This window comes from Camponotus floridanus, unplaced genomic scaffold, assembly GCF_003227725.1.
Source record: "Camponotus floridanus strain SB8 unplaced genomic scaffold, Cflo_v7.5 scaffold5, whole genome shotgun sequence".
Taxonomy (NCBI): domain Eukaryota; kingdom Metazoa; phylum Arthropoda; class Insecta; order Hymenoptera; family Formicidae; genus Camponotus; species Camponotus floridanus.
Genome location: NW_020229658.1, coordinates 198323 through 220697, shown reverse-complemented (window position 1 = coordinate 220697; position 22375 = coordinate 198323). Strand labels below are relative to the sequence as shown.

Here is a 22375-nt window from a genome sequence, read left to right as displayed (position 1 = left end):
TCTTGAGGACAACGGGGATGGCGCGGGCCACTACGTCCGGCGAGAATTTCGTCACCGGAATCTTCTCAGATTTTTACAGATTCGGATTTGCACCTGGTCCCCCGCGCGATGGCTTATATCGATTCGTATCATTCCACAGATTTCACCTCGAAATCTGGTGGCGATTAATTAGCGAGAATCCGACCATAGCGATGGCAATGTGATTCTCATTCGAGATCGGGGCGTTGTGTCGCGTGAAAAGGGAGAAAAGCTCGCGCGACAATCGAGCGCGAAGTGATTTATGTATCGGGGGTCCTCAAAGTGCGCGCGGCGAAACCTCTAAGCGGGAAACGCGCGAGGAGGAAGTTGAATGAGCGATAAGACAGGGGAAGAGAGAGACGCGACGCGCCGATAGCAGTTTGCGATGGCGGCGTGTCCTCGTCTTCATTTTGATTCCCTGGCGGTATTACGGGCCCGCGGGGAACATACCGGGCGCATTATGAAATGTGGCGCATAGTCTCCCGAGCAAATAAGTTTTCGAGCTCGGAATACATCAGGCAACACGTGTCCCGCAAAAAGCCGAGTTTCGCGCCTCGACAATAAGTTCATGGAAATATAGAGCGCCGCCGGGAATCAAGGCGGTATTAAAACTTTTTCGCCCCGTTAACGTATGGACGACGGCGCGTTGTAATTGTAACTCTTGGTGACGTTTTCTTGCCCGCTTCGCGAGGAAAAATCTCCGATATACGCGAGATATACCTCCGTGTTATAAGTCAACCACACTTATACGCCGGGAAAAACCATTCTCGCTCCAGTGAACGTTAAAAATGCAACAAAGCAGCGCATCGCTAATAAAGAAGCGTAAATGTGCAATGCATTCTCGTCCCGTGTATACATGTAACGTTTGCTCAAAAGAAACGTGTTACGCTTTAAGTTGAAATAATAATCGGCTTTATATACTTTAAAAGATTAGAAATAAATAATTCAGTGCGATTAATTATAAACGATTAAGTAAATAAAGTTATTTCAAGAAGATAATTTGTGCGTAAAGAAGAAAAAGAAAAACAAGATAAGAACTTTTCCGCATAAGAGGATAATGATTTTTCTCCAAGTGCGCGCTTACAAGGTTTCGGTGAATTAAACTTGGAGGATGCTATTGGGTGGCAAAGCCTTACTTTTTAATTAATTTCGAGGGGACTTTATTTTAACAGAATTTAATTTTTTTCGACGTCAATTGCAGAGATGGTTCAATGCATATTAAAAAAGTGGTGAAAATATGAATTCCGCGCAATTTTAATTTTTAGCTACGATTGTAAGTCATCTTTTCATTTATCTCAAATTTAAAGGATATACATGTGTCAAATAAGGAATGGTATTGCAATATTCGGGATGTTTTAAAACAAATGTAAAAAATTGTAATGATTTGTAGCGGAAAGTTAATTTAAATAAAAAATTGTGTAGATATCGTCTCACATATAGATACATAAGATAAATTTTAGCGAGAAATACATTAAAAATATATAACAAAATAATGCGCATCTTTAACATGAATCGTAAACATTATAATTGCATTTATCTTCTTTCATTCTCTTTTCTTCAAATAACGTTTCATTCATGTCACGTTTTCCGCGAGTGATGTCATTAATAAAGCACCATTATCCCGTCGAATTGAACAAACCACCATATTGTATCCCATTTGCCATTTGCTAAACATGGTTAAAGCCGTATAATCGGTACAAATCTTACCTTCAATAACAGAGCTTAATTAATTTTAATGGTGCAGCAATGGTGTCGGTTGTGCAGCTGCAAATTGCTCGCATAACTCGCTTGTAGCCCTCTCTTAGCTGACTGAAATTCTCGTGCCTTTCCTATATTATTATATGAACTTTACTGAGAATAATGAGAGATCTCTAAGCTACAAAAAAAAAATGAATTTTAAAGTACGCAGTACGAAAAGAATATCTCCATTCCTCTATTAATGCAAGCAAATATTTTACTTTAATTTGCTCAGTTGCAATGTTATAAGTTAAACAATCGCTATATTTTATTTCTCCATTCGTTTTGATTTTAAAAGACTATTAATTTGAGATTTTAATATTAAGAGTTTTATGTGTGTGTCAAATATTGAAAAATTACAAAAATGATATGTTCGATATCAATGAGAATATTTCGATTTATACGTACATTATATTCCACGACTTAAAATCACATAAATTGATGATAATTTTTGATATTCATCCATTTACGCATTTTATAAATTTTCTGGTAAATTATCGTAATTTGATAGCAATTGAAATATTGTCGGATGTGCATTGTTGTCATTGTGTCTAGGTATTATGACACCGAGAAACGTCGCAATCAGCGAAAATCGTTAAAACTTTTAGCGCAAAATTAATCGCGTTGGTGCTGATATAATCCTATTAAATCGTTGTATAAACTCTTTTAGTAAAGCTCCAGTAATTCCGTTTTCGTATTGCGCAATTTAGCTGCATCGGCGCGAGATTTGTTCAAAGAACCGTACGACAAATCGTTAAAACGATCAAGATGCAATCGCTCCAAGTGACTTTGGCCAAAGGCGATCTCGAATAAGGTTACGGTGTCGCGTTAAGTCCGATCTTAACATCCTTAATCTAGGAATGGAATTAACGTAAATTTTCATAACACAAGTGATGACGTAGGATATTCTCTGGGATCTCCATCTAGATTAGAAATCTTTTTATATAAAATGATAAAACACATCCCCTGAGAGGTTTTCATATAAAGTCTTTATACGCAAGCGGAATGCATAACAAGATTATAGCGATCTTTTTAAATATTTAAGGATATTTATTTTATAAACATAAAATTTTATTTCCGATTTTATATATGTACACACACACACACACATATATATATATATATATATTCATTTAAAGAAAATATTATTATATTAGCAAAGTAATTACGTACTGTATTTTTCTTTTTTTATTTATACTCAAACTTTAATTCAAAATTTCATTACTTTGATATTTGATATTACATATTGTTTATTATCGAGATATCATATGTATTAAAAAATCGAGATATCATATGTATTAAAAAATGAGAAGAAAAACGTTATTTAATAGAATTTCTACTCAAAAGAATCTTCAAATCAGTCCAAGATTTTTACAATATAGAAGCATATTTTTGAATGCACTTGAAAAACTAATGATAAGTTATAGACTATTATTTATACACGTGCACTCTGTGAATATAATATGCTTTACATCAATGTGCTTTTAAGTAAAATATATTGTATCGTTTTATTTTTAGTTTCGTCATACTTTCCATTTTGGCTTTTATTTATTATTCCTTCTCAATCAACCATTTTTCAATCAAGCTGTCAATACAGATGTCACCACCAACGGAAATTTGAGTTTGCGAGTTACACAATTGGCAACAAATCAGTAGCACGTAAAACAATATCTTCGTGACACAAATGACGAAAAAATGATGAACTAAAATAACGCTTTATAATGTAAAAATAGTTGAAATATATTTTACTTTAAAATTGTGTATGTATTTTTACACACATATATATACAATCAATCTTTATGAGCTATTTTTATTTATTTCATATCAAATTATACACACAATTTGATACAGCACCCACTGCAGTTTTTATTTTTTAATTATTTCTTTTTTATTTCTTATTTATTTTTTTATTTATTTTTAATATATGTTAATTTGATAAATTAGCACAATTATATTATTAACTTTATTATTTAGTATTAATATTTTATACAAAAGATTGATTGCTTTTATTATTAAATTTTGTTTTAAATGAAATTTTGAATTTAGACTCGAGCTTTAGAAAAAAAAATATTTATTTCTAGATAAATATAGGTAAAAAGCTATTAAGGTCAATGTATCAAGGTGATTATTTTGATTAACAAAAATTATTTCAATTTTAATTATAATAAAATAAAATTATTTCAATTTTAATTGTAATAAAAAGTTTTTACATAAATAAAATGTATGGCGATCTAATTAATATTATTTTGTAGCTGTAGTTAAAATACAGAACAACTACTGTCAATAAAAAAAGAGATGGCTATCATATTGAAATAAATTGATCTGATTTACGTAACTGCAAGAGACATAGATGTCATATCCAATAGAATAATAAACATGCAAGCAAAAATAACGAGATAATATTAGCCTAGATATTCAGCGAATTTCTACGTTACTCAATTTCCAGATAAAAATCGATAGATTAATTTAATTATGATCCTAAATTTTTTGTTGGAACAATGCACAAAGTTGCTCAGTGTTGAAAATTTATCCATATTCTATATGTAGGATGTATCTTTTTCCTCATTTTATACGTTTTTTAAGAAGAAAAGGTTTTTAAGAAGAAAATTATAGAAAATAATTATCTCTTAATAGTTGACTTTTATTTATATTATTTCTTTTTAATTATATTGCTCGCAAAAGATTGATCGATCGATTAATATTCGACGTATATTCATCGCGCTGTACAATCTGAAAAACTGAAAAAATTGGATCCAATTGATTTAGTGGCCATCCTTCTTCTTAAAGTCAAAAAGAAATATCTCTCTTCAATACTTTTAAAACTGAGTATTCGTGTTGTGATACATGTATTTTGTTGGAAGAAAACACGTTTTTGTCACACCATGTCGGTCGTAAAACTTTTTGGCTTCGTTTATAGAAGTAACCGAAGCGCAAAAGCACGTAATATCACAGAGGATTTATTGTCGTCTGACTGAAGCTTAATCGGTATCTCTCGTACAAGAAAGCATTAAAAATATCCGTTTGCATCTATTCTATTTACAACGACTGCATACACGACAGTTTCTCGAAGGTCGTGCGTCGAGTAATGAATAACGATATTGTGCAACGTAGGAATCGTAATGCGGAGACGAAAACAAAGACACAAAGAGAAAACGTAAGAGGTTTAAGGAGGATCGCTACGGTTTTACGGAGAGGAAATGCTACACAGGGTGGTGTCACGTCTGGAAGGTAGGGGAGGGAAAGATGGGTTGGGAGAAACGAGCGACTTAAGTTCAAGAGGGTATAGCTCAACAGGAATGGAATAATCTGCTGCTATTTTCAGATACGCATTTGGTTAAATCGTTGAAGAACTACTTAGCGAAATTACAGAAACGCTTGCAATACTAGGAGCATTGTTTCCGGCAAAACAAGTGTATTATATCAGAGATGTAATAATTATGGTGTGTAGTTTTTTCTCTCTCGGTGATTAATGTCTCGGACATGTAAATAATGAGCGGAATAATTTCACTGAAATAAATGTAAAAAATATAATGATATATATTTCGTGAACATAGTTGAAAAACAAAATTATTGTGCTGACACATATACACATACATAACTTAATACATATTTACAGTTAAATTTATAATTATATTTACATTATCTTTTATTTTTATATTTATATTTATTATTTTTATATTTATATTATTTTAATATATATACATATTATTTATTATAATTATTCTATTATTTTTATATTTACATTATATTATTATATTTTTTTATTTTTATATTCATATTTTTATATTTGTATCGCGAGCAATGCAAATGCATTGCTGAGAGATAAAATTGATTTGTACATGAGATCGATAAAAAATCGATTCATGAGAGATTTCGGTTATCACTTTTATTTGCATCTAAAGAACTAACAAGTTTCCATTCTAAAAAAAAATGTGAAATGTAGTAATTTATGTAGTATAATCATGATTTTATCAAGATTTCTGAATAAAGAAAAGTAGTAATATTAACACTTGTCTAATAATTCAACTATTTAATTTTTACATAGGTAATTGGCGTTTCAAGACGTTACTATACACATGTATACACACTACGTATATTTATACGTAGATTTTTGTCTCATAATTCCGTGTGTCGAGGATTAAATTACTTTTCCAACATAAAATTAAAACTATATATATATGTGAGCACGGCGTGTAGTTTGACTAAATAAATTTTTAAAATTTTTCTCTTAGCGTAGTCACGCACTCGGCAGATAAATTTTCAGCCAAAAAAAAAACAGCTACCTTCTCTTAAACGGTCAGAGATATTTTTCAATTCTGTGCGTTCTTGCTTCCTGTTCGGAATTAATCTTCGTAAAATCGCAAGAATCTAATTGATCTCGTTGTAACAATTTCCGATAAGAACGGCTCGTTAAATTACTAATGTAAAGAGAGAGAAAAAGAGAGAGAGAGAGAGAGAGAGAGAAAATTCTCGTGCGATGGAAGTCGATCTCGAAGCGAACCAAAACGAGTAAATATTTAATTTGAACTATTTTTTCTCTCCGAGCGTTTTCTTAGCCGACCGATCTTTTGCTCCCTCGTAAAAAGAGAAAGAAATTCCACGAAAAAATAATATATAATGATAATACATTTTTATTCTTTATATTTCGCCATATTTCGCTGGCCTAATTAACTCAGACATGATATTACGCGCGGCAGACAACATCGTGAAAAGGAGGGAAGAATGGAGAGGAAGAAGAGATGAAAGGAGGAGAGAGAGGTATACGTTGCCATAGCCACCTCCGTGTCTCTGCGGCCAACTTTAACTCGTAAGACATTGACTTTACCGTTTCAACCGCGAACCAGTCGGATCTTAAGTGCCTACGGAGCCCATATTGCTGTCTATATATTGCCCGCCCGAGAACCTCTCGAACCATCCTCTCGTTGCAGGAAATTAATTTCTCAACGGCAACTGTCGATATACCCGGTGATACATTGATGGTGACTGTTTTCCAACTAGCAGGTATCGAATTTTTGAATTTTAATCTAATGTATCCTTTTATAATATAATTTCAAAATGACGTGTTATAAGCATCTCTTAACAGGAAGGCGTCGTGATATGAAGCTTGACAGGAAGTTAGCAAGCTACTCGGCATGACTAGACAAGCCGGGCGCTGTGTGTGAGTGTGTGTTGCCCCAATATAACGGGATTAAAATTCAATTTGATCTTTTAAAGTTTAAACTTTTAAGAATAAATAAACTTTGAAACAGAAATTTAACTAAATTATAATAATAAATTTTGGCATATTTGAAATATGCACATAAAAATATTGAATATTGAAGATAAAAAGATACAAATATAAAATATATTGGCATTTAATTATCAATAACTTGCCATTTTATTACCAATCAAATTAAAAGAGAGATTTTAGGAATAAACTTCGTACTGAAAAATTCATATAAATCTATATAAATATATCTATATATCTATAATTTATAATCTATATATAAATTATTTATTTTCGAAATATATCTATGTTTGTCCAGTAATTTTGATAAATCAAGTGTGCACAATTAAAAATAAGTGCCAGTGTTGAATAATTCCTTATATCTTCTGTGACTCTAATTATTTCTGAAGCATTAGCTTATAATATTTTATAAATTCCCTAATTAGTATCTTCTTGATTGCAATAATAGTGACTAATTAAAAATTAATAGGCATACATCTGATACAGGAATAGGGAGGCAAAGATAGCATTTAATCAAGACATTAATAAAAGGTCAACGTAATGTTTGAATAGAAGTTATTGGCGATAATTTATTAAATTTATGTATTTTTGGCTAAAAAGATATTATTAATTTTTATTTTAATTTTCTAAATAACGAGTATCATATTCAATATCATATGTCACAGATATGATTTATGCACGATATTGTTCTTTATTGTAGCCGAATAGCTAGGCAATTTTTGAACAAGTGATTTCCCTCTGGTAAATGGATAAACCGCACCGAACCTATTGCCTGTCCGTTTTCCGCCAACTTGGACCTTTTACATTTTTATTTGTACAATTATTTGAGAACTATTCTTTATAGAACATCCCTCGAGAATGCTGAAATATTTGTATATTATCGTATTGTGTACATCTTGTATACAAGACTTTACATTGTAGAAAGATGCAAACATGTTTGCAGAAATTCTGAAAATTTTAAAACGATAAAAGGACCTCTAATTTGATTTAAAGATCTACATCGACGTATAAAATAGTTATTTTGAATACCAGCTGCATAAATAAATAAATAAACTTTGATTAAACATAAAAATGATTTTAGATCTTGAAAACAAGATTACACAAGTTTGTTTAAATTATTCATCTTATTACTTATTCAGTTTTGAAGCTTCTATCAGAAGAGTTGTAAGCAATTTTAGCAAAAGAACAATACAAGTAAGTGCTTATTTGATATATAGGTTTATTGCACGCTCCAAGTGTTTGATTTTACTCCATTATTTGGAGTAACCGTGTCATTTATTATTCGATCGGGAGCATTTGAAAGGAACCTGTAAAACCTACAGATTTAAATATATATTACAAAAAATGGTACAAATTAGAGAGAGAGAGAGAGAGAGGGCGAGAGAGAGAGAGAGAGAGAGAGAGGAGAGGAGAGACGGGGGTAGAAAGAAACGAGCCGTATCGTATGGTTAATTTACTCCGGCAATAATGCCTGGAATCATAAGCCCCAGGTGTTACGCCGCGAATCTTCGACCCTCATAAACACCGAGCACAAGAGCACAAGACTGAGAAAGGGGCGTATGGACGAGAGTGGGCGGTGGAAGCGTAAGGGAAGAGGAAACGAGGGGTGAGAGTGGGTACCAACGGCTTTGCTCGGCGTTACAATATCAGTAGAGAGCTATAGTCGGGTGGAAACTGGTTGCCACGGTGTGGACGAAGAAGGCAGAGGAAGGAGTATATACGGAGTAGAAGCGAGCAAGGAAGGAATAAGAGAGGAGAGCGGCTTGTGTATAGAGTAAGGGAGTAAGGTAAGGGCGGGCGAGGCAGACAAGCGGAGGTAAAACCGTTAGCTGTATAGCAATTTCCCTGCGCGCCTCCCTCAATTCCCAAGACTAGTTTCCATCCAACTACGTGCAGCGCGCCAGTAATTTGTACCCGGCTTGGACGGCTCGCGCGCGAGAAGCGAGGGCCGCGTCGCGGTCCCATTTTCCCTTATCATTTTTTACAACCGACCGATACGACGCTACGCGAAACGAGAGGGCACGGCGCAAATGGACGCGCGGACAGCCACCCCCTGGACATCATCCCCCGCGCGACTCGAGAAATTGCTCCGCGCGCTCCTTTCCATCGAAGATGAAGACGCTAATAACGCGTCGAGACAATTTCCCCGCTGTGTTTTCCCTCCCGCGAGAAAATATCTTTTTCTCCCGTCTTAATCAGCTTCCCGAAGTCTCTCGGACTCGTCGCGTATTCCTTCATTTCCGTATACTCGATTCTGATGTCGAGATGTGTAAGAGATGTAATACATACGCGTATCAAAATTGGAGTAGGATAATTGCCAATATTATATATATCGCGAGTAGAATTGCCTCGTAAATCTCTCTCTCTCTCTGTCTGTCTCTCCCTCTCTCTCTCTCTCTCTCTCTCTCTCTCTCTCTGTCTGTCTCTCCCTCTCGATGGCACGTCCCATCTCTCGTTACGAAGACAAACACAATATTCTAGTCGGATTAAAAATAGAGGTGCGACGCGTGAGAAAAAAGGAGAAAGAAGTCTCGATCGATGGTAAGGAGCATCTCGACGGGAGGACGCGTACACGGTATATTTACGTCTCTCTTCGGAGAAGGGATAATTAATCCGCCGCGTATATACGTATATCACGCGGCAACGGTCTCACTCCTCTCTGTGCGCGCCTTTGTAAGTCACGCGGGAATATGAGCGCCGCGGTCGATAAGTTTACGGCTGCATGCGCCTGAACGAGTTTGCGTTCGCGAAACCGCAATGAGTTACGTCGCTATTGAAATATCGGCGGGCGTGCGGATACACGTATGCCGCGACCAAGTTGCCGAGATGCGCTCGGAATCAGATTCGCATCTTTGAGAGACGAGATCTTCATTAGTTAGCGCGGGTACCGCGCCAAGTAAATCGAATCTGTCGTTCAGACTCAGACGAATATGGGTATTTTGTAACACCGCCAACTTCCGCTAGTTTTAGTTTCCATTCCATTCGTATTCCACGACTACCCCTCCCGGATAAAAACAAAGCGGGACGGCTGTAGCCGCGCCGGCTGCAATTTTCTCTCGTGCTCGTGCTAACTTTAGGGATATCGCGCAAAATTTTTAAGATTTACATTTTACGATTTAAAGAGATGCGCTCGTTAAAAGCATGAATATCTCGATGACCAATTGCGGCAACAAGACGTCTTTGTCCATTATCGTGCGTGACAATCTAGAAAAGCGACATCCCCGCTCAATTTTTGCTTCGCAGTTTTACATTCGCATGCTAATAAAAAGTATCGTATAATTATCAACTATCGATCGGCGAGCGCGAATGCGTTCGGTCCAAAGCTTTCGCGATAAAGTTGTCGTCATTTGCAGCGACCTCGTTCCTCACCGTTGCAACAGCCCAACAAGATTTAAATAAGAGTCGTATCTCAGCCGCGGAATGCACTTAAGCTCGGGTTCTAGTTTGCTTAACTCTTACGATTCCGAGGCACTCTTACTTTTCGCACGGGAATTTTACCGCGTTATCAGATATTCCTTTTTCGAAGTTTCGCAAGAAGACAAGACTTTGCGATAAAGCGAGTGATTTTTATATAAAATGACTTTAATAACGAAAAGTATATATAAGAAAAATGCAATGTTATTTATATGCTTTTAACATCAACAAATTTGTTTTCTTTTGCGAGCAAACCTTTTTAGAAGCTTTCAAAACGAAAGTTAATAAACTCTTCTCAGAACCATAATAAACCGAGTCGGAGGACATTAATATAGATCACATATAAAGTTAAAAGCAAAACTTTTTATGCCATCACCAGTAATTTGTCAACCCGCGGAAAAATATCTAAAGAATTCTAAGCAGGAGAACGACTATCGAATCGTCGCAAAGTACCAACGATGCGTGCTAGAAAAAGATCGAACATTTCCACATTCTACAATTCTTATCTCGACTGTAGGGAACTGAAACAAACTTTCCGAAAGAAAAGGTCGAGGGAAAAGGTACCGTCTCGCGAATGTGTTACGCGCAACATTTCGAAATAAATGGAATCGATAACGCCTCGTGAATGCGTCGCCCGAATAAATTTCGCCAATATTCGCGTTCCATAATGTTCAATATGGGATCGCAAATCGAAATGACAGTATGGCCGGCGCGTATCGTTTTGTATTTTGCGGGAAAATCCCCGGGTCGCGTTACTGTGCAGCTCGTGAAGTAAAACAACTTGGATTGCGGCGTATGCGGCGCGCAAAATTACGTCAAGGGGTGCGAATCGAGTTTTCGCTGACAGTAGTACAAGCAAAGTTGAGCGAACTTCTCGGATTCGAGACTGTTGCAGTTTCGAGCCGCTCATTCGCATAAATCGCAGCCGGCTCTGCTATCAAATTATTGTGCACATATCCAGCGTATGTAATTGATCAACATTGAATTTGACATTTCGCTATGTATCGCTCGCGCTGGAAAATACGAGCTAGCGACATCAAAGACATAACGCGTAGCATACTTTAACAGAATATATGTAAATATTTGTGTCGCGATGCTATTTTAATATTCTGACGATGCGATTATAAAAGTTTTGATTTTTGTAAAACAATTCGAAATACTTGTTGCCGCATTACCGTCAAAAATTTGTCGTATTTATTTATATTTATTTAAAGTAGAAAAATAATTGAAATTGGAGTATTGGAGAAGAGCTAAAATTTAGTAAACTCTACATTAGCGTTAAATCATCGTGAATAAATGAAAAATTAATCACACGAGTATAACAAATGAATTTACCGAGCTATTGATGTATCTGTCTTCTCAGCAGCTGCTTTATCGCTCGGGGCCGCTTATTCGTATAAACACAAATCGATCGGGAAAACCCGGTAATTACAATTCGGCATCATATTAATCAACACGACCATGATACGACCATCGTGATATCGTTTCATAAGGCTCCTGAGGTTTATTAGCGTGTAAAGTATGATAATGCGAAATAGGCTGATTAGCCTAATTGTGTGACGTCGATTAAACTGACGATACAGAAACATATCAATTAACATACGATAACACATTATTGGAAAAATTCCAATAAAATATCGGATTCTATTTGCGACGGAGAAATATTGCCAATTATATTAAAAATAGTCAAATAAAATATTCAATGAAATATATATTCTAGAAAATGTATTATATTTCTTAGAAATCTTTTATTCACATAATTAAATTTGAAGTTGAACTTTGATGAAATTTTAATTTCAAACAATTTGACTCTGAATTATTTAATCCCGTTAATGTAATTATTTTATGCTGAAAATGATGAAAAAAGCATTTTTTTAACAAAATATCGTTTGACCCAGAAAGAAATAAATCGATGCGTATACACAATATATATGTACATATATAAAACATATAATTAGAAATATAAAGAGGAAAAAAAACAATGACACGTGCACTTAATAATTCGATCACTTTAATTGTTCGAATGCAGTTGGAGGAAATCTTGACTGTTTGATCTAAATGCGCATGTAAAGTGTCGTGTTTCTATCGATACGTATCTGTGTTGAATTGTGCCGTGGATGCGATTCTGCCTTTATTAGCATGCCACGCGATTGTAATTAGCCCGAGTTTTTTTTTTCGATCGATTCGTACGCATGAGTGTGCTCCCGTGAGCAATGAAACAGCTGACGCCATAGTAATTAGCTGATGTGTACCTCGCATGGGTTGCGGTTTGGATAGATCAGTGTAGCTTCCTCTGTGTCTTACAAATTCGTCGTGTGTACGAAAACACGCAAAATAATAATAATAATAATAATAATTAAAATAATAATAATAATAAAAATAATAATAATAATTATTATTAATAATAATAATTATTATTATTTCCTTTTCGCAATAAATTAAATTAATAAATTGCGCAAATATATATAAATATATATTTATAGATATTTCACGACACACAATGACCACTTTTCAACATATATCTCGCATAAACACAGCGAGAGAAGCGAGAGTTAACAACAGAATAATTATAAACTTGTTGTACTCGTATTAACTATTCTTTCCGAGCGTATCGTGAAAAATTAAAATATAAGCCACGGAAATGCCCTACAAATGGCGATCGTTGAATTTGCGTGTAAATTGACATGCTATGCGATCGTAATTAACCGCGTTTCTTTTTTTTTTTTGTTACGATCGATTCATATTCGCGTGAGCGAACGCCGATGAGAAACGAGAAATGCTGAAAAACCCCGAAGCGAAAGCACAACAGTTAGCGAGCGCACCATTTTTCGCATACATATACAACTAATGATACCGCCAGTTGAGAGAAATTTTGTGAAAGGTGCGAAGAGAATATCGATTCTCGTTGTCTCGTTTGTATCGTTAATACTTATTCTATAATAGCTTTAAAAGCAGTTTACAATTATCTCTTTTGAAAAAAAGTAAAAACGAGCTTTCTACAAATTTCAAATATTACTTGTTAAAGAGTAAAAACATACGCGACACTGTAATATATTATAATTTGAAATAAAATACCGTAATAACGACATGTGCGAGGAAAATTATGTTTGCAATTCTGCAATATATAACAGAAAATATATTACATTTAATACATCATGCACATTTAAATGTAACTCTAAAAGTCATTAAAATGATTAGAAGAACTTTATGGCTACATGAAAAATTACATATTTAAATTTGCTTTTGCTATTGTATTTAATTATACGCTTCACATTTAAAATGTACGTTTCTGTAATTGTTCATTTGTTCACGATGATGCGACGGTATCATTATATTATTGTAATTGCATGCTTTAACGAACGCTTCGTCGTACTGGATACATTTTCATGAATTCATTAATGAAAAATGCTATTTTATCTCGCATTTACGCGATTGATTTCACCTTTAATCGGCATTACATGCATAATCAATATTATATTTTCTACAGATAAGTTTTATTAAGTTAAAATATAGTAACGGAACAAATGCTTTTATACATTTTACAAGAAAAGTCGACTTAAAGTCTTTGCTTTCGTTATCAGGATTTTATTTAAATTGCAATCAATTAAATTCAATAGAAAACGATTCATCTAATGTTATCTAGTTTATTTAATTTATGTAATTTTTCTTAAGTACATTACTTTGCGTTACGAGCGTTCTGTAATGATTTTGCTTATTTACCAGCAATTTCTCTCGGTGCCCCGCTACACGGTTACGAACCACGATGTTTCCTCGTTACGTTAAAATTTCCCTCGAACTAGTTAACGGAATAAAATTGCATGACGTATCGCGAAACTGTTAGTAAAGTAGCGAGAGAACTTTTCTACTTGTTGTCGAAACATATCTCGCGATCTATATCACGCGCAACGGAACGAAAAGGTCTTTGCCTTCTTCATGGCGAACCAATATTGTCGCACCAATGAAATCGAAGATTGGCATCGAAGATGCGGCATAAATCTTCTTCTTAGAGTAGTGTTTCTATGAGTGACAATTATTCAACGGGAGGAGGGGAGGGATAAGAATAAGCTTTTTCATTTATTATTTTATAGAGTTATATATCATTTATTATTTTATAGAGTAATACATGCGATCAAATTATTATCTTTCAGTAACTTTACTTTTACAAAGCATATTTATAATGCCTTGTATATATATATCGGTATATTAGAACTTCAAACATGTACTTTTGTTTAGAATGATTGTCATAAGGGAACCGTACAAATTCACTTTTACATTTACATCATCGTTTATTCTATCTGTACGTATCCTATTGGTTAACTGCTCGATCAATGTTTCTTACAAATATTCGATGTTACAAAGACGGAATTTCGTCTGATTTTCTCTGAATTTTTTTTAATCCTTTGTCCCTCCATGTGGATGAAGAGCGTTGCGTTGGGGATAAACCGATAGGCGACCCGTCTATTCCCGTCAGATTTCCTTCCTTCCCACCGCTTCCACTTAAGTGAAGACCTTACCTTGAGATAAGTCGAATCGGTAATGTTTCTTCTGACACACATCGGCCTCGCGACCTCACCACGTAGTAAAGAGATAATGTCGTGTCGTTTCTGTACCGTAACGCAGCATGGTCGAGTGATAGAGGGGAAGGAAAACGTGCGATGAAGGAAGTTAACCGAGCGAAAATGGAATCTCTCTCGAGCTATTTTAAAACGAGAAAAAATAATCACACGTATCTATTCGACAAATATTCGTTGTTTTCGATGCGAAGACTTCTTCGCGTAAAATCAATAACAAATTTCTCACTTATCGTCGAGAGAATTTGATGAAGAAGAATCGCGAGGAACGGAAGTGGTAAAAGAAACAGCGATTTACTATACTACATTTTTATTTAATTTAATTTAAATCTAATTGAATATCTCACAAGTTTTTCCATGCATCTTTTGGTAAATATTAATTTATGATTGAGGCGGTAGCTATCATTAGTGCGATACTTTTCTCGCTCGTAGAATCATCCTTTAGAGCAATTTATGCTTATATTTATTCGCATATGTATATCGAATTGGTATGCGTGGTTCTGCTTATGTTTATGAGCCCTGTTCGCGGTAATGTACGAGCGTTACATATTGGTTTAGGCGGCATTCGGAAATGAATGTATCGTCAGATTGGCGAGCTGTAAGCGCGGCGCCATTAGGATATATATGTAAATGAGGGATAGAATTAGGGGGAGAAGGGGGACATTCTGCAATTCAATGATATAATAATAGCCACACGAAAAGATGAGTGAATTCAACTTTCGATCCACGACTGATATTTTTTCATGTTCATACACACATATTATATTATTTATAATATTAATATATCTGTATCTTGTATAATTGTTATGTACGCTTGGTGAATATACACAGCTTTTGCAAAGCTAAATTATGTACGTTAAGAAAAAAGAAACAAATATATGAAGATATGTATAATTATATATAAAAAATATTATATATGTATGGATATTAAATATTATAATTTCTATTCGCACATACGAGACAAATAATAAATAATAGAATAATTACTAAATAATTAGAGGAACGATTGGTATTATATTTCTTAGAAAAATTGAAATTTGAAGAAAAAGGAAAAAATTGTTCACATATAAATGAAGAGAGAGGGAAAAATTTCTCATATATAAAATTTTATATACATATCTAATTATATATAGAATATTGCATAATTAATTGTAATTTTACTGTTTTTAAAAAAATAACTGCTCCAATTATTTTTCCATTACTCGTTTATTATTTTTCTTATATAAATTGACAGAGGGTATATAAGAGAGAGAAAACATATATGAACATTAATTACAGATATTTCTATGTACACATATATATTTATATATAAACTTATCTAATTTGTTTCCTAATTTGCATTTCCTTTCGACACTTTATCGTCATCGACTGGGAATGTCACGTGTGTTGTATCGAATAGGGATTCACCTGAAATTCTAATTTAAGACTCGGAGATTCGAATAGATCTCTCTCGTTTGCCTTACGAGCATCACTTATGCATCGATTCGGACGAACCGTTCAGTTTAATCGCGGTACTCACTGCTTAATCCGTCGTTGAACTACTCGTCGAATTACCGAGCGTAGCGAGATGCCGAAATACTTGATCGTTGAAATGGCCAACCGGAAGAGTTAAAAAAAAAATACATACATTCTTCCCGCTGCATCTAGCGCTGTAGCGATTCGCTGTATTTGAGTCGTAATCGAATCGCCATTATTCCGGAGTAATGGAAAAGATAATGAGCGACAAATGAGAAAGCTTTCCGAGTTTGGCCGAGACAAAATGACACCAACTCTGTTTCGCGGCGACTGACAATGGCGCGAATATGCGTTCAATTTAATTAAGTTTAGTAATTTTAATTAAATGTGTGGCGTGCGGAGTAAGTGTGTAACTCGTGGGAAACAGGGCCGTCTATTAAATTTATATTCGATGGATCGCGCTGCGGTTGATCGCGTGTACCTTTGAGAGTTTCCGCCAACCGTATGGACTGCGTTTGCAATATGGTAACGTGTTCAAGATTTAATTGCAGAATAAATTAATGATGTACTTTGACGCGAAATAGACAACCGCGCTATAGGGAAGAGGTAACTGCGAAAAGGTAAAACCGATGGAACCCTGATAGTATCTTTACGACTACTAAAGTGACACGAAAGCCTGCACAGATAGTTTCGAAACAAGCAATCATAATTTACGAACATTATATAAAGATGTTTCAAAAATGCTTATTTAGATATTATCAATTACTACGATTAATTGTCATGATTTATAAAAGTTATAATAAAATTTTTTCAAAGAGGATCGCAAAGATATTTAAAAAATATACGTCCAATTATGCCTTTGTAATTGTTAATGTATATCTTGCTATTTGCCTTATTAAATGTTTTTAGATATTACGAGCGTGGATTGTAGAGAATGCAAACTGGAATATTATACAAATATATCGCGCGTTATATTGAACCGATCAATGAACGCGCGCTGTTGCAATCGTAAGAGTATCGATTGATAAAACGAAATCGAGATCGTCGTAAAAATATTAATCATGCCATATCGTACAAATAGGAAATAAGGTCGGCGGCACTAGAAAATAACGACGATCGTATTCAAGTCATCTCTCTAATAACGACGACTGTATTCAAGTCATTTCCCTAATAACGTTTCCCTCAAGCCCAAATTCGTAGCAACATGGCGATTCTGTGGCCATTCGTTCTTGCAAGCACCGAGCTCCCAGAGAGAAACCATTAGCAAGATACGCCGCAATACACACAAGATGAACCGGAAGTCGAATCCGAATCTCTAGACTGGAGGAATGCCTTGATGTCGCGATCGTTACATAATATCGTTACGCCATTTAGCGTCGTGCCGATTCCGTTGTATTGATATCCGATTCCGAAAGCGAACAAACGGATATTAGGGATAGAGAGCGTGACTGGGGACCATCTGAAATCGAGCTAATTTGACGAATGATGTCAATGTAATGCGCGAGTGAGAAAAATTCCGCTCATCATTACAGATGCGTTAATAAATGCAAATATTTCACGACTGCATTTGAAACACTCTTGGCCCCTTGAGCGCGTTCGTAAAGTGTGCATCGATTTGAGCGCATGTATGAATTTTCGCGATGCGAACCCCCGAGGAATCGCTTTGTGTGGGCGGACCATGTTGCTCCTGCGAATCATGTAGATTTGGCGAAGCGTTTAACTGTTTCGAGGACTAATATACAGATATGTATTCCGTATATTATAACTGAAATTTATAGCTGTATAATTGCGTTTAATTGATGAATATTGCAATTCATGATGATTTATGTTTATACATTTGTGTAACTCTTTTATTAGAGATTGCTTTATATACAAAAGTTATGTTACAATTATGAAAATTTTCACAAAAAAGCTTTTTATACAAACATACAGTGAGAAAAAAAAACGAGAAAAGAAATTGAAAAAAAATGAGAAAAAGGAGAGATATTGATAGATACGTGTAAAGAAAATAAAATATTTGAGAATCTATTATAATACTATATCTATGCTACATTTTACAATATACACTGTGATCCAAAATTATTGAACGTTTTTGTGTTACTGCATGTTTTTCAGTTAATTTAAAATTAAAAAGTTTTGTCCCAATAAAAATGCCAAATATATATATATATATATATATCGGCGACCGAAATCACACACACATACACACACACACACTTGTAACGCATACATATACAAATACACGCATCAATTAAGCACACGTACATCTTATTCTCTGTACCTGGAACCGACGGCTATCCGCAATCAGAAATTCGCGGTACGGGAAAGAAAACCGCGTGTTACATTGGCGCCCGAACAGGGACGCCAAATATATATATATATATATATATATATATATATAAATGCCAAATATATATATATATATATATATATATATATATATATAAATGCCAAATATATATATATATATATATATATATATATATATATAAAAATAACTGAATAATTGAATAATGAATAGATGCAAGAATAGCTTTCGAAACTCTAAATTCCTGATGAAACGAAAGCTAATCTACTTTTTACAATATTTATAAAATATCTCTTGAAAATAACTTGAGACAAAGAAAAACAAAAATATTTAAAACCCGAGAATAAATGTAACAGACAAAGTACTTAATTACAATCGCGAATGAGTATATGAACAAGAGATAGTAGATGCTGTTTTTTAATTTTTTATAAAAAGTAACCATGAGTATCGCTAAGTATGAATAAGAGGAATTAAAATATAAACCGCAAGCCTTAAAAATACTTGTTGCAAGCTCAATTATCTACAGAATTTAAGGTTTTGCCTGTTTAAAGTTTCCATATCTTATTACTCATGAAAAAGAATATACGTACTCTTCATCGTCCATAATTACAATAATTTAAATTTAATATTTGATATAAAGTAAAACAGAGAAACAAAATTAATAATGTGCAAATTAAATACTAACAATAAGAATAAAAATTAACCGAAAATTAATAAAAATATAATATTAAATAGTGATAAAGTTTAGATGAAAATAAAGAGGGAAAGATTTATAGTGAATATAAATAATATAAATAATGTAAATATAAAATAACAATAAATTTAATTATATATATAATTGAGAAATGATTAATATATAAGATTTGTTTTCTTTTTGCTTATATCTTCTCCATATTAATAATTTTACTTTATATAAATAAAAAAATATCAGATATACAGTTTCATCTCAATCGTCTAAGTAGGTTTAAAAGCGTATTGAATAAGATACACACATGTAAATGTAATTAAAACTTATTTTACAAAATACAATGTATCCAAAATTTAACAGAATAAACATATTCGGGGGATATATATGTGTACATATATATACATATTGTATATATACATATATATTTAAATATATATATCCCCATACACACATACACACACACACACATATATATGCATATATGAGAACGTTTGCGGCGTTCTCGTGCGATAATGAATTTACGTTACCGCGTCGTCTGAAAATACACTCTTGCTCCCAAGCCGCGCTTGTGTAATCGTGACAAAACCAAAGCTCAGATGCGCTGCATAATTTGCCCGCATTAATCGCCGTACTCGGGAGCAAGGAAGGGAAGAAGGGAGAGGGAGACTGCGATTATACAATATGTCCTTAGCGTGCGAGCTAACTTGTCAACTTTGTGCGGGTCTCGCGACATAAACAACAAAAGCCTTTGCGAGAAGACACGATATCGCGCGCCCGGCGGCTCATTCAGTTCTGCCCTTTCGCGCGTTCTTCCATCATGGCCGAAGTCGCAACCGCGTTGCACCTTGTCTCCATATCGATTCTCATTGTCGCGCGAGCGATATTTTTATCCAGTCCACTTAACTGTAAAACGTAATCCGAAGAAATTTTGTTGCGAATGACGTAACTTCCGTGATGAGAAAAAGTAAGAAAAAGTTCCCCTTTTGTTTCTCAACAAAAAAGTTACGTCATTTATGCTTTCGCATCTTAATGCGAAAAGTATATTTAATCTATCTTTTTCTGTTTCTTTTCTCTCTCTATTTTTTTCATTTATTTTTCTTCAACGAGAATATATATTGGATATATATATATATATATATATATATATATATATATATATGGTATATTTATATATAGATTGCGTTAGTATATAAATATCAGAATTTTAACTTTACAATGGTGTACCATTATTTATCAAATGTGATAGCGGATGATACCTGTTATGTTTTAATTTCTGCATCAAATAAAACGGGACTTTTAATGTAATAAAAGCATGTTTTTGAGGTTATAAATAACGGCCCATTTCAATTTAACGACATACAAACCGAATCGTATACCCAGCAATGTAATTTACGTATTGATTAATACCCGTTGCTGAAAATAACATTTAATAAAACGTATTTATTAACCACAGATTTACAATTAGCTACAATATAATAATATCGCAATGTTGTACTCTATGGAATATTTTTAAACGTTTCTTATCATGTGTACAAAAAAATAACTATCTAGTAAATATGATATAATATTTTTACAACAAATTGTAATTTAATATATTCACTTAGAAAAGCACAAAAACTACATTAATATTTCAGCTTTATAACATTGTCGTTTTGCTAGAAAGATAATAAAATACATAGGAAATGTAAAACAAGTAAAAGTAAGTAAAATTATTTATTTTTATATATATAAAAGTAAGTAAAATTATTTATTTTTATATATATTCTCTTCAATGTAATAAAAAAGTGGAGTTTCCCACAGTTTCTTTTAGCATCATTTAAAGGTATTACATAAATAGTAACACAAGTGTAAAAGACGCACTTTATTTGATGTTGAAGAATTTCCGTTTTTAAAGTTGTATGTATAAGAGTATTAAAATCATGATGATGATAATGTGCTAGCAGCGAGAGATATGAATTGTTTTAACATTGTTTATGCATAAATTACAAGCTTCTCTATAACTACATTACTGAATGAGATACATATGTCGAGAGCTCTATCCTCTATAATTAATTTTAAATCTACAAAGGATGTTGGCTTCTCTGCTTTTATTTTATGTAATATTACATACACGCGTTGTTGAGAAAGTTTCAAAATTATATTCGTAATATGATTATGAATATAAATTAATTCATAATATAATATATCAACATAAATAATTAATATTCATATAAAAATTCATGTTTCTTAAACTATACTTTATAATGGTAAAGGAAGAAAACTTTAAATAATACTTTGTTTAAGAATCAGAATGATAAAAAAAGAAAAATTGGTGTGATAATCTAATGAAAAAAAGCGACTAAAAACGAAAGAAAAAAGAGCATTGTAACAAAGCAATTATTTCTACGGATGTATGAAACGTCGACACTGGACTTTCTACGTTTCTCCTTCTCTCCCTCTTACTCCATATCTCGCGCCATGTCCTTAGTCTTCCTCGTTGGGTGGCATTCATTCGGCACGCTTCCATTTTTCACATCCCTTCCTGATCCCGTCTTTGCCCCGTGTCATCTGCCACCGCGATCTTTCGTCGACTTCCTCACCAACTCTCCTGGGCATTTCGCTCTCTTCTTTCGTCCCTAGTCGTCTATCTCACTTTCCTCTCACCTCAACCCCTCCCGTCATCTAACACATCTCGCGCGACCCTGGGCTTTTATAAAAATACTCTAACGTGCCGAGACTGGAAGACGACCGATGTGACGACGACGCCGGCGATGTCGGCGCGAGACAAGAATCGCCCTTAAATAAATCTCGTGCGCATGATCCTTTTTACAAACGCGGTATTTGCATAATTGATATAATAACTCGATACTTCCCGGAAAAATTTCACATGGCAAGCCGGAATAAAAATTGGCTATGACGTATCTATATTATTGTAAAAATTGACGTTAAATTTATTGAAATATTTATTTTTTCGTTTC

The 22375-nt window shown here is 33.9% G+C and overlaps 1 long non-coding RNA gene across 2 annotated transcripts in view; it reads left to right on the top strand.

Moving 5' to 3' along the window:
- LOC112639166 overlaps nucleotides 1–22375 on the top strand; it is a 66181-nt gene that overhangs the window by 14195 nt on the left and 29611 nt on the right. The window contains exon 1 of one of the 2 annotated variants that reach the window (XR_003123332.1): nucleotides 8494–8769. The exons of the other annotated variant lie outside the window; for it this stretch is intronic. This is a non-coding gene — a long non-coding RNA (uncharacterized LOC112639166). Of the gene's footprint in view, nucleotides 1–8493; nucleotides 8770–22375 lie in introns of those variants that run through there. 2 annotated transcript variants of the gene reach the window in all.